Source organism: Salminus brasiliensis, chromosome 10, assembly GCF_030463535.1.
Source record: "Salminus brasiliensis chromosome 10, fSalBra1.hap2, whole genome shotgun sequence".
Lineage (NCBI taxonomy): Eukaryota > Metazoa > Chordata > Actinopteri > Characiformes > Bryconidae > Salminus > Salminus brasiliensis.
In genome coordinates, this window is record NC_132887.1 from 9,401,598 (window position 1) to 9,414,823 (window position 13,226).

The following is a 13,226-nucleotide window of genomic DNA, read 5'->3' on the forward strand; positions in this document are numbered from 1 at the left end:
TCAAAAACATTAGTAAATGAGCTGCAGCTGAAACTGATCATATATTTTGTAAACTGTTTAGTCTGTGGCTCCTCCCCCTCAATCTGTTCATTGTTTACTGCCATCTGCAGTATAGGACCTATCACATGTGGGGAAAGCCTTCTAATTCTCAGACTCCTGACCATGGGGGGATGAGGTGGTATTGACAGGATTCAAACTTCTGATTTCCTGTTTCTTGACAAGCATGCCATTAGACAGTCACATCACTCCAGAACTAAGATGCCATGTACATTTCTGTGCCCAAGAAAGAACACACAGATACATTTACTCAGAACTGTGTTTTTATGTAGTGTAATTCCACAGATCTAGACCGGCCCTACGGTCTAACTGCTGCTCATCAAATATGAGGAGATCGTCAGTTCAAATCCCAGCAAGGCCTTATCACTTCCTTGTCAAATGATACATGCCTGGAGCTTGGGGACAAGATGTGAGAAGGCTGAAGTTCAAACCTACAGGTGGGAATAAACAGTATACAGACTGAGGGATAGGGCCTCAGACCTAACTTAACATTAGTATTTAATCAGTTTCATCTGCAGCTGGAGGCGTAACACAACATGTATTGTAATGTTGATCAAATTAAGATACAAAGGTAAAAATGTTAGTAACTAGGGATAAACTGATACCAATTTTCAAGTATCTGCCGATACAGAGTACCGATACCAACTCTGACTTAAATACTCAATAGATGGCTATAAATCCTGATATTTATGTTATTCCACTTTTTATTGGTTCAACTTTTTTATTTCTTTTTTAGATCCCAAATAAGATATAGTAATACTGAAAAAACAGCTGGTTACTGGTTAAGTAACTGCACATTTGAAAAGTTTCAGAGCTACGAAAAATAAAAAATTAGGCAGCTTCTAACTGGTCTTTAAAATTCACATTTCAGAGCAGTGAAAAAATGCCAGTTTAGAAACAAAAAGTGCTGATGCAGCAATTTCACATTCAGGTTCACGTCTCTCTTTAGCTCTGTTTAGCTATTAAACTTCGGTGTGTGGCCTTTAAACAAGCTGCTGAAACTGCTGAATTCTTTCTACGTGTTTAATGTGCTAATGTTAAAGTTCTATTAAAAGTCTAAAAAAGTTTAATGGTAATAACTATTTATTGCTGATTACTTGTTGTTTAAATTTTTGGTTTTATAGAAAATTATGCAAACAAAAATATTCTGTGTAAAAAAAGTAAGCTTCATGGTATCGGCACTCTCTATTACCGATGCCAATACTCTGTGCAAGTACCGGCGCAGACTCTGATACAGTATCAGTATCGGTGCAACACTTCAACTAACATTAATATTTTCCATTGGATTTAACATTTGTATAAATGCACAGCTTTCTAACATGAGAAAGTCTTCACATACCACCATCTGCACACTTGACAGCTCATGAAACAAACATATGCCACGCTACTCTTTGTTTTCTTGGATTTCAAAAAACACCAAAAAGAAGACCACTGCATAGAACCACAATAACAAACAGCAAATGGGAACAACATGCAAACGTCTAGGACGTCTATATACGATATAGCAGTTTTACCTGGGTATTTCCACTGCAGTTCAATTAGTCATGCATCCAATAACCTGTCAAAAAATGAAACATTTAAATAGCTGGTTATCCACTGGGCAGACCACAATAATTCCATGCACTCCACATCCCAAGAGGAAGCAGCACCCCTGGAGGCAACCACACTCAGCTTGAACCGACCCGTCATGGGAAAAAGCAATTTGTGCCAGGCTTCGCAAGCACAAGCCCTGCACAACTCAGAAGATTTAATTGCTTAATTGAGACATTTACAGTTATCTCCAGCCAAATACAGATGGAGAACCTGCTGTTTGTTTGTTTTCGCTGGCTGTTAGCGAGACGGCAGAAAGCTCCTGCCCCGTGAAATGGAAAAGAAGACCATAACTGCCAAGCCCAATGAGAACGAAGCTTTAGGGTGCTCTGTTCTCATGCCTGTAGCCGACTGGGACTGGTAACCCATGTGATTGTTCCAACTGAAACGAATGCTCATAATTGCACCCAGTCGAGGCTCGTTATCAGTGTTAGAGAGTTGTGCGGGTGCACTGTGAGGAAGCTATGATTGGAGTGTCAGTGAGGGCAACCGGCAATTCAAAAACCCAACATCTCAGCACTGTCAGGGCTTGTGATGGAGCCAGACTGCTCGTTTGGTCACTGACAGTAGAAAGAAAAACACGCTAAGACACATTCACAGCAAAAAGGATTCCAATATAAGAGTTTTGGAGAAGCAGTCAGACTGCGGCTGCTGCTGTTGCTGCCAGCTGGTGCATGCTGCCACCTGTTAGGGTTATTACACACAGGCTTATCTGGAGGGGCATAGAGTCTTGGAGAACCACCTGGATAATATAGAAACCTGGATCTCATGACAAACTGCTGATGAGTATAAATTACAGCTGGGCAATATGATGATATTTTATTGTATTGTGATACGTTTGGTTATCTTGATATATAACATGCCTTTCTAAGCATATCAGGGGTATTGTTAGTGTTAGTACTAATAAACATCAGCTGCAGGTTTCATTATAGACTGTGTAATTAGACTGGTTTAATTAGGTGAAGTGAAGCAGATGTTGAATCAAAACTAAATAAATCACTGTATTCAGTGCAGGAGATGATCTGAATAGTAGTCTTTATTAATCTGTTGCTACTGATGTATTTAGTCTGTGATTACATGCATCGTGATAAATATCATATCTTTAAATATTGAAATATAGGGGAAAAAATATGTGAATATATGAAACCTGCAGATGTTTATTAGCCCTTACACTAACAATACCCCTGATATGCTTAGAAAGGCATATTATATATCAAGATAACAAAACTTACCACGATACAATAAAATATCATCATATTGCCATGCAATTTATACTCATCTACAGTTTGTACTGATATCCAGCTCTATGCCCATCCAGATAAGCCTGTGTGTAATAACCCTATATATTATATAGGGTTCATTATATATTATTATATATTTGTATATCAACATATGCTTCTAAAAGCATCATATACAGCATACATATTTAACACATATGCACTACAATTAATCAATAATATTTACTGAAAATATTTACTACGGATATGCATATATAAATATTTATCCATCAATCAAAAACTGGTATGATCCATATATTGTGCACATGTCCAATACACAGTACTTACATATATGTGGGGCTGGGAGATATGGTAAAAATATATATCACGATATTTAAAGACATTCTTCACGATACACAACATTTATCATAATACATTGTAATCCTAATCATGGACTAAATACATCAGTGATTTATATTTAACATCTGCTGCTCTTCATCTAATACACCAGTCTAATCACACTGTCTGTAATCAACCCTGCAGCTGATCAGTGTTCTTTAAGCGCCTAGAAAAGCATACTGTTATCCCAATAACAAAATTTATCATGATACGATACAATATCGTCATATTGCCCAGCTCTACATATATATGTATACAACATATATGATGATATATGTGGAAACACATGGCCACATTCCAGATCCCCATAAGGTATGAACTGATTCTGCACACCTTGGTCTCAAATGGCACCAACCACCACAGCACATACAGTATGCAGGGTACCACTCCTTCCTCTGACTCCAAAATTCATATTCTTCATATCCATACTTCTATAAGGTCTCCCCACTTATAAAAAAAAGGAAAACACTGCACAGAACCACCATAACACATATGATCAGGGTGTGAATGTGCTCTCAGCACGTGTTTAAAAGTCTGAGTGCAGAGCAGAAGCACCAGTGATGTCAGGTATGGGTGGAAGACCCAAAACAGCGCCCTAAAACAGACCTCGCTCCAGACCAGTAGAAGATGAGGTGAAACGCAGCGTAAAGCTCTTCTCCTTACTTACTGACCACAATCTGAGCCACACTAAACACTAAAGCGCAGGAAAACCAGAGCGTCCAGCTCCAGCAGAGCAACATCGACCATACAGCAGCAAGAAAATACACCAAGCTCTTACGCGTGAACTCCCGAGGAGCCTGTGAGCTGGCGAGGGGCTCCCTGGTGTGGCAGCTGCAGGAGCTGGAGCTGGAGCTGGAGCTGGCTGAGCGACTCAGCGCGGAGTGAAGACCTCCTCCAGCGGCAGGCTGTGGAGCTGGGCTGGGCTGAGCTGGGCTGGGCTGAGCTGGGCTGGGCTGAGCTGAGGGGATGTTGAAAGTTGAAGTGCCCCTTTCTCACTGACACACTGCTGGAGGAAGCAGCCCGTTTAAGGTGCACTACCCCAAACCAAACCGCAGACAAGCCCACCCTGGCACGAAAGGCATGATGGGTAATTGCCCTGAAGGTGTAATTTTCCAGTTAAAACAAAACCATAAAAGAAAAAAAAGTTCAGGACATGTGTGGGGAGAGGGGGGTGTAGCATCTGCCTTTACTAGACATTTTAGAACATTCTTTTTTAAACATTTATTAAACTTTATTTATGATTTAATATGTATTATTTTAAACATAATTAATATTATATTATAATTCATATTTTATCATGAACTGCATGGAGCAATAGAAATGCTCCAAATTAAAATCTGGTTACATTGATTATCACTGAAAATTAAGCTTTTTACCCATGTCCTGTAAAGTTGCCATTTTGAAGATACGTGTTTTTGGTAGGTCTGTGTCAAACAGTGTGAAAAGTATTTACCCCCCCTGGATGTTTTCCCCTTTTACTATTTAAAAAAATGGAATCATGGTCAATAAAACTTTAAAGCTTTAATGATGACATGAAATCATATTTCTGCCATCATTTCAATCAATCAATCAAACAAAAAATAAAAAAAAGTACATTTTAAGTACAATAAGTCATTTTAAGTACAATAAAATTGCATAAATGTTCTTTAATATCCCTTTAAAGTAACCGACCTAAGCTGGTGCTAGTATTCTCACAGTTAGTGAAACGGAGATCACCTGAGTGCTGTGAATGTGTCTCAGGTGATGGAGGGTCCTGGCTACAAATACACCTTTAAGACTAAAGAACACTCCACACAACTCACAACAAGCAAGAAAAGGTCATTGAATAGTAAAAATCAGGAGGAGGACAAAATACCACAATTATATATATATATATATATATATATATATATATATATATATATATATATACATTAATAAATGGAAGAATTATGGTGCATGTGTAAATCTGCCTAAGCAGGCCACCCTCACAAACTGAGTGACCATGCAAGACGGAGACTTAGTGAGGGAGGCCACAATGACAGTTACTGCATGTACAATATTCCATACTTCAATATATACGATATATTCAATATTATACCATCAATAAAAAACATATCTATTGAGTTCAAGAACAATGGTTCTATACAGCGCTGAAAAAGGGTGTTCTTACAGTAGTGGAACCCTTTTTGGTGCTACATAGACCCAGAAGAACCAGTTAACCAGGCAAAGAACCTTTTAACGGACCACATACACACACACTTAACTACACACACATGTTCATGTTCAGGGAATACTATGTGCAATATCCCATCCCCATGTGCAATTAAGAGTCTTTTACTGTAAATAATATTGTTTATTGTTTATTGCTTTTTTTTTAATTCTTATTTATATTGTGTATATATATTGTGTATATAGTGTAAATTATTTATCCAAATTTTTTGTAACTGAGTGTCCTGCTATCCCTTTCTGCTGCTACACTGTAAATTTCCCCACTGCGGGACTAATAAAGGACTATCTTATCTTATCTTATCTTATCTTATCTTAAGTAGTCAAATGATTTTCTCTCTATATGCACACCCCAATGCCTTCACTGAAGAACCTTTGCAGAACCCCTTTTTCAATGGTTTAGACTGCACCTGTCACTCCACTGGACCCTCACGGTGTGACGAACACATAGTGGATATAATTATCACACTGTATGTTGAGATTTGAGTGTTGGGGCAGCGCAGTGGCACTGCAGGTAGTATGTTTCTGCTTCACAGCTCCAGGCGCTTAGGGTTGTGGATTCAATCCTTGCTTTGGTCTCTAAATACATAAAACACACACCGTAGGTGAATCAGCTATGCTAAATTGCCCCTAGGTGTGAGTGTGTGAGCGGTACCCTGGGATGGACTTGCGCCAAGTAATCCTGGGTAGGCTCGGGACCCATCACAACCCTGACCAGGAAGGAGCGGAAAGAAAATGGGTGGAAGACTTTGAGGTAACTGCATAAATACTAAGCCGTGTGGGGCTCACATAGGCTAGGTAGGTTCCAGGTGGGCTCTGAGTTAATTTGTACATACTTTGTTACTGGTACCCAGCTGGGATTCCCAAATGGGCCCCATTGTTACAGCCCACCTTCTAGTCCCCAATGGGCAGTATACAACCCAGATGGGGCCCATGCTTAACTCCTCCTGGTCCCATCAGTGATCCTGGTGGGTATCCATATGTGGAGCCAACATGGACAAAACTTTCTGGTTCCCAGTTGCACTGCCCAAATGGACCCCACGTGGACATGTTAGCTGGTAAATACATTATGGTGCAGGGTTGGCATGAATAAGCAACAAATGCAGGCATACTGGTGAGGCGTGTTTAGGAATGTATGCTTTTGGAGATTCGTTGTGTCAGTATTTATTTGAGGGTACCAATAGTTTTTTCTCTGTCAGCTCCAGGTTCTCCCTCCGGAGCTCCAGCACCAGCTGGCTCAGCTCCTCACTCTACTGGCTGCAGTTGACTTTTAGTTGCTCCATCTCAGACAGGGTCATCACTTCCATGAGCTTCAGCAGGCCTTCCAGCCTGTCCTTGCAAATTACACGTCAAGCTTTTGGGGTATCCGTCGCCAAGACGTTAGCAGCAGATCCTTACAGAGTTCTGTAAGTTGTAAGCTGGGCCCTCTGTGGATGGCAATAGAAGGTGCTGACCACTGCATACCAGGAAAACAAAAACCCACAAGACCTGCCTGATGTTTTGGAGATGTTCTGATCCAGTCGTCTAGCAACCACAATCTGGTCCTTGTTAAAGTATCTCAGATCCTTATGCTTGCCTAATTTTCCTGCTTTTATCAGGACCAGTTTGGAAGTACCTGTTTTATTTGAAACTAAAGATTTATTCATTGCCACAATAGGACGGAACGAGCTCTCCCACTACTTTCTTTCTAAGCTAAGAATTTTTCTAAACCAGAAAAAGTGTATATATGCATCTCTATGATTATCTGAAAGCTTTCATACAGTGTAATTACAGGTCTTTGATTTGTTGATCTGTAAAAAGAAGAGCAATTATAACGGAGAGAGTTCCAAAACTCTCCATAAACCAGCCAGGAGGAGTTCAGCAGAAACACGAAAAAAAGAACAAAAGCATTTAAAACAACAAAATTTCATCTTTTTTATTATTCTGTATCTCGTAAGCAATAACACATGCTAACACATACACATACACGCTGATACACCATTGCGTCAAATATACAAATAACACACACTGGAAAACCACTCAAGCCACAATGAAGGCTCTGACAAGGAAACTACCACTATATGCTTCTGAAAATGGCTTTCTCTCCCTGCTTTCAGGAGATGTGGGGAACACAGGGATCCCAACTGAAGCTCCCTTTAGGAAAAATAAAAAAAGTCGTAATTAAGGGGAAGGCTGGTGGTAAGTGAAAATATACAGTATATTTCTAAGCGATCAGCCCACTTCAGATTTAGATGCATCAGGAGCATCGCTGTGGTCCGGTCATGTCCTGAAGACAGAGCTTTGAGTGCATCTCAACAGCTGCACTTGTCTGGACTCCTCTAAAAATGTCACTGGCTGGCCAACTGCGAAGAAGCCAGGATGCTCTTCTCTTTGCAGGGGTCTTTGAAACCTCCAGAAGTTGCTCACACTCACATGGTGGTTCATGGTTCTTGGTAGGCTCCTGGTTGTTGGTGGTTATCTTGTTTATCGGCGTGTCTTAATGGATCTGAAACGTGTCTGGCTGACATCCATGGGAAGCTTTCGACGGCTTGTCTTGTGGTGAAGCCAAATTAAACTCACATGTAAAACTGTCTCTGAGTGACGTAAGGTGGTAGCCACTTTAAGCCCGATTAGATAATCCTCTGTTGGTTACGTTCACAGACGTGTGTGAACCTCTCACGAGCGTTCAGCAGGTGTGAATCACCCTTAATGCTGTGTCCAATCAAAAATATGCAGAGGGCAAATGGCGGAAGGCCACTCAGCATAAGGTATTTGGTCCTTGTCACAATACTAGTACCAGTCTACTCTTTGAGAGGCTGATTTGCAGAGGCCTCACACTCAGACCCCTTCACCAGGCCCCTTTACAGCCATTATACAAGACTTCCACATGTGTCTAGAAGAAAGCTCCAGCTTGCTGACTTACTCATTACATCTAACCAGGGCTTTAAATGGAAAGCTAAAGTACAGCATTTACATCAACATTAGAATTACCTTAACTTTACATTGTAACCGTAACCAAGGTCTGCCAAATATAGACATCATATAGACGTACGTATACTCAGACAGTATATAATATATACATCATGAGGCAGCCACATCCATATGCCACCCACACAGATATCTATGTATGAAGACCTCTTTTTTATCCCACCACCCTCCACCCTCCAAGTCCTCAATCAACCACACCAAATTGCCGCACACAGCCATTAAACCTTCCTCCCAGCGTTTGTCCTTTCAGAGCTGCCGGCTAAGCTTCTGGGCTTGCCTCTCCTTTGCGTCGAAGGCGTACTTGGTGTCCTGCAGCTGCTCAATGATCTCCTTGGCCTCCTTCATGTCTACAGCCAGCTGGTTGTACTTCTCGGTCAGCTCCTGGTTCTCCCGCCTGAGCTCCACCACCAGCTGGCTCAGCTCCTCGCTCTGCCGGCCACAGTTGACCTTCAGCTGCTCCATCTCGGACAGGGTCACTTCCATGCGCTTCACCAGGCCTTCCAGCTTGTCCTTGGACATGGTTGCTGGTCTAGAGCTAAGAGCTTCAGGTGCTGACGGAGGAGATGCGAGCAGCAGAGGTGTTGCTAATGAGAGTGAACCCGTCTTCTGCCTGCAGTCTGGATAACGGTACGTGTCCTGAGTGAGCGCTTAAGGACTAATCCTTGATTGCCTGCCCGTCTCACATGGGATGGGACACCCGCTCCCCTCCCCCGCCCCCATCGCCTCTTTCACTTTCTGTAATCCCCTTAGAAGGGCTATCCTTGGCTGTGCCCCGTGTAGTCTGTGGCTGGCTGACAGTGGTCTAGGGACAGTGGATCCAGACAGGCCTACTAGCCAGTTTTATCACCTCCTGTGTTAACCCCTCAACACAAGCCGAATCGAGCAGAGTGCACACCCAGAATCTGAATCATGTTCTACGCCAAGGACACTAGGATGTAGTTGATAGTGGTCTTGGTGGGATATATAATTTGTGCACATATAAATGGACAAACACGGGGTATTATTGAACATAACCCGCTGCAGGTATGCTTAATGTAAAGGGTATTACAACAGTGAGGATTAGGTGGGTAATATATATCTATGTTGTCTTTATCCACTTTAAATGTGCATAAGGTATCACTAAACTGACATGTCCACAGTTATGTAATCCTAGAAGAGCAGACAGGGGCGCAACCAGGGCGCCACAACTCTAACATTTCTGCCAAAACACTTGAGTAATATATTTTGCATTTATTTATAGAGTTACAGTCATTTACAAACTCTTCCTAACACCTCACCCCCTATTTAGCGACCCTAAGAACAGGGTAATATAACATGTTCAGGTGCCAAATTTGCAGGTATATGTCAAATTTGCCATTTATGTGCTTCAGTGTTTAGTCTTTTGAAGATCTGTATTTTACTTATATTCCTGATATTGAATATTTTTACTCAATTACATTTCCAAAGAAAACCAGACCTAAAAAAGTACTTCAAGGAGTATTTACTAGAACTTCAATATACTTATACGTATCTTCCAGGCTGAAAATGTTTCTTTCTGTCATGTCAATCAATTCCTGAACATTTGAATGCACTGCTTTTATTTAAATATCCAACTTTCAATCCATAACCGCATGGAGTGAACTTGTCCAAATGTTTGTGGACACCCCTTCTAATAAATGCATTTAGCTACTTTAAGTTGCACCTGTTGCTGTCACAGCTTGTCTAGTCCCTGTAGCGAGGGTATAATGGCAATAGAATAAGACTCTCTGGAGCAGATAAACATAAACCTATTGGCACCATGCCTAATGCCATGCGAGGGATAGAGAGGTATAAAGCCCCCAGCGTTAGGAGTAGCTGTAGAGCAGTGGGACTGTGTTCTCTGGAATAATTTAATGGTGCTCCATCCAATACTTTTGCCTTCTTCCCTGGACAGTAGAGGCAGTTACTCCAACAAAAGCAGGATAAACTCTTTTTTAATAGTTTTGATTTTGGAAACTATGAGTGAGCAGGTATCCCAATACTTTTGTCCAAATAGTGTGTCTTACAAGAACTGGTATCACCTATTTGTCACTATTTGTCAGTCTAAACAAAAGTGTACTTAAGTAAAAGTACATTCAATTTTAATAATACTTAGTACTAAAAATACAAACATTCCAAAACAATAAGTATAGTAACAAAGTACAAATACTTAATGTTAATACTTCTTATTAAAATTTTAAAAAAGTAAATAAAAGTAATAAAAAGTAAATAAATATATATATATATATATATATATATATATATATATATATATAGTATACATATTTATATAGTATACATATTTTCAGAAACGCTAGACATATCACACTGGGTCAGATGGGTAAATTATAAGAGTACAATAAGCAAAAAGGGCTCTTAGGGGTATTTGGACGGAGTTCTTTTTACATGAGGAGGTGGCACATTTGACCTTCTGTAAAATGAGCTTAAAAATATCCTTATCTTATATTAATTCAGTGTAAATCAGCATGTGTGTAAATATTCCATCATATCCTGTCAGAGTTTTTTGCTGCTTTTCTCAAGTTGGGAGGTGCTCAGTTTCTGTGTGCATGCAACAGATAACTCTGGTCATTCATGTCTGTGGCAAAAACTCTGGTGTTGTCCAGAAGTCGAGCCCAAGGACTCCTCAGAGGCACAACGCTGCTAAGTCATTGTGTAGTGTCGCCTGTAGCCTGCATATGTGTTATGAATATGTATCTGCTCATTTCCCAAATAAAATGTCATTATAATTCTTATTAAAAGTGAATTATATAACTGGTTAGCATCAGGTTTAGCCATTTCCACCACTGTCGTATATGCCATCCTGTCTGAACAATAACCGGCAAGGAACCACTGAAGCATCCAAGTGGTTCTTTGAGCGGTCGCAGTTCTAAGTGACCTCGACTACTTTTAAAAGAGTGATCCACTAATGTGGTGCCAGACATCTGGCTCAGTTTAAGCCAAGACCCAGTCTGTGAAGGCATACAGCAAATCCCAAAAGTACTAAAAGTCACTAGTTTTTAGAAGTAATTCACATCCATGGTTACAAAGTTGAGAAATTTAGATGCCATGTACCTGTGACTGCCAGTTAACTGGAGCTCGCAGGTGAAGCACTGAAGCAGAATACAAGCCCTCCAAGCAGAGGCCCAGCAGGAAGCACACCACCACGGCACAATCACAACGGACCGGCCTAGTCCCTGCCTGCTTGGCCAGGCAGTCCCCATGGTGACCGCTAATGTCTCCGCAACTCTGGGCAACGCGCCAGTTTCACTCCCAACAGAGGGGAAGCTCACAAAATGCCAGAGCACCGGTATCCATGAAATTCCCATGATGCTTCTATTATTTACCAGGCACTTCACATTTAGACCGACAGACAGTCAGAAGTGACCCACCCACATCAGACAACAGAGCAACGACAATGGTCTCCTTGGTAATGTACAGCTGAATATGCTGTATGGGATGAGGCCTCAGGCTGTATTTACCTACTCAAAGGCATGAGCTGATCCAGGAACAGGTTTGCTGTTCAAGGTAATGAACATGATTATAGAGACTGGCATTTTTTTTGGCATGGTTGATTAATGGGAGTTCAGTGCATGGACATACTACAACCCCAAACACTGTTGATCAGACTTCAAAAGAAAATGCTAAATAACCAAAACAGGGCCGATTGCAAAACTCTAAAACTCTTATGCAACAGTGTTGACTCATAATATTTACGCCAGCAAAATTCACATTAACCCAGCCCACTACCCAAAGCTGAGGAAACCGTAAAATGCAATGGCGAAGCTTCAGACTCTACCCAGGCTAGTCCTGGTCACGGCTTTTCCTGTGCCAGAGTCCAAGGAGCAAACAGGGATCTGTCACTTGTCATGTGGACAGCACATGCACAACCTTCACACATGCGTACATGTAAGTTACGTTTTACAACGCTGCCCGATTTCAACTGTGCGTTTCCACAGTCCATGCATTTCTATGGATGTGTGATTATTGAACATTACAGTTCTAGGAGCTGGATTGTCCATTTAATTGACCATATTTCAGGATCTCTGTTTGATTTGACCTAGTAATTCACAGCTGGAAATATTTGGACACATATTTTGGTCATTTTTGTTGCACTATTTTAAGTGTATTTTTTCTTACTTTTTGTGGCCTTGTTCATTAATATTGCGCCAACCTGAAGGAAATTAACAAGCATGCAGAACTTACACAAACAATAACACATCACAATGGATACATACCAAGCACACTGGCTTCAACATCAAAGCATTTGAACTATTTTAGTATAGTCGTAAGCATAGAAGTCCCCGCATCACATAACGCAGAGTCTGAATCGGGCAGCGTAGTAAAATGTTACTTATATTTACACATGCATGATGGTTTGCAGATGCGCCGTCCAAATCGGGTTGCAACAGGATCTGCAGTAGGCTATAAATAATAATAATAATAATAATAATAATAATAAAGAAACTATCACTAGCTAATGCTAGCTCTTATGGAGGAATATTTAAAGTGTAAAACTATGCTATAATATGCAATTCTGTGAGCCAGTAGTAGTGTTGTACACCAGCCAATACAGTGTTATTATTTACAGCATGTTTCATTCTGAGACTGAATAACAGGGTGGTAAAAATGTTTGTTAAACAACAGCCGGGCCTTTTTGTTTGCGTCACATACATACCTAAACTCAACATCAGCATTCTTTGGGATTTTTAAGTCCTGGAAAGCCCATGAAATAGGTACAGGGTACAGAAAAACATCTGCTCACACAAGTATAACCACTATTGTAAATACTGT

The 13,226-nt window shown here is 40.7% G+C and overlaps 1 protein-coding gene across 1 annotated transcript in view; it reads right to left on the reverse strand.

The window, feature by feature from the left end:
* The window catches only part of paplna (papilin a, proteoglycan-like sulfated glycoprotein), a 44,645-nt gene extending 33,050 nt beyond the window's left edge, over positions 1 to 11,595 (reverse strand). Inside the window, exons 1-3 of the mRNA XM_072689131.1 lie at positions 11,508 to 11,595; positions 4,042 to 4,266; positions 1,572 to 1,615 (exon numbers count right to left, since the gene is read on the reverse strand). The gene's annotated coding sequence lies outside the window, so the exon portion shown is untranslated. The remainder of the gene's footprint in view (positions 1 to 1,571; positions 1,616 to 4,041; positions 4,267 to 11,507) is intronic.
* Between the last annotated feature and the right edge of the window lie 1,631 nt (positions 11,596 to 13,226).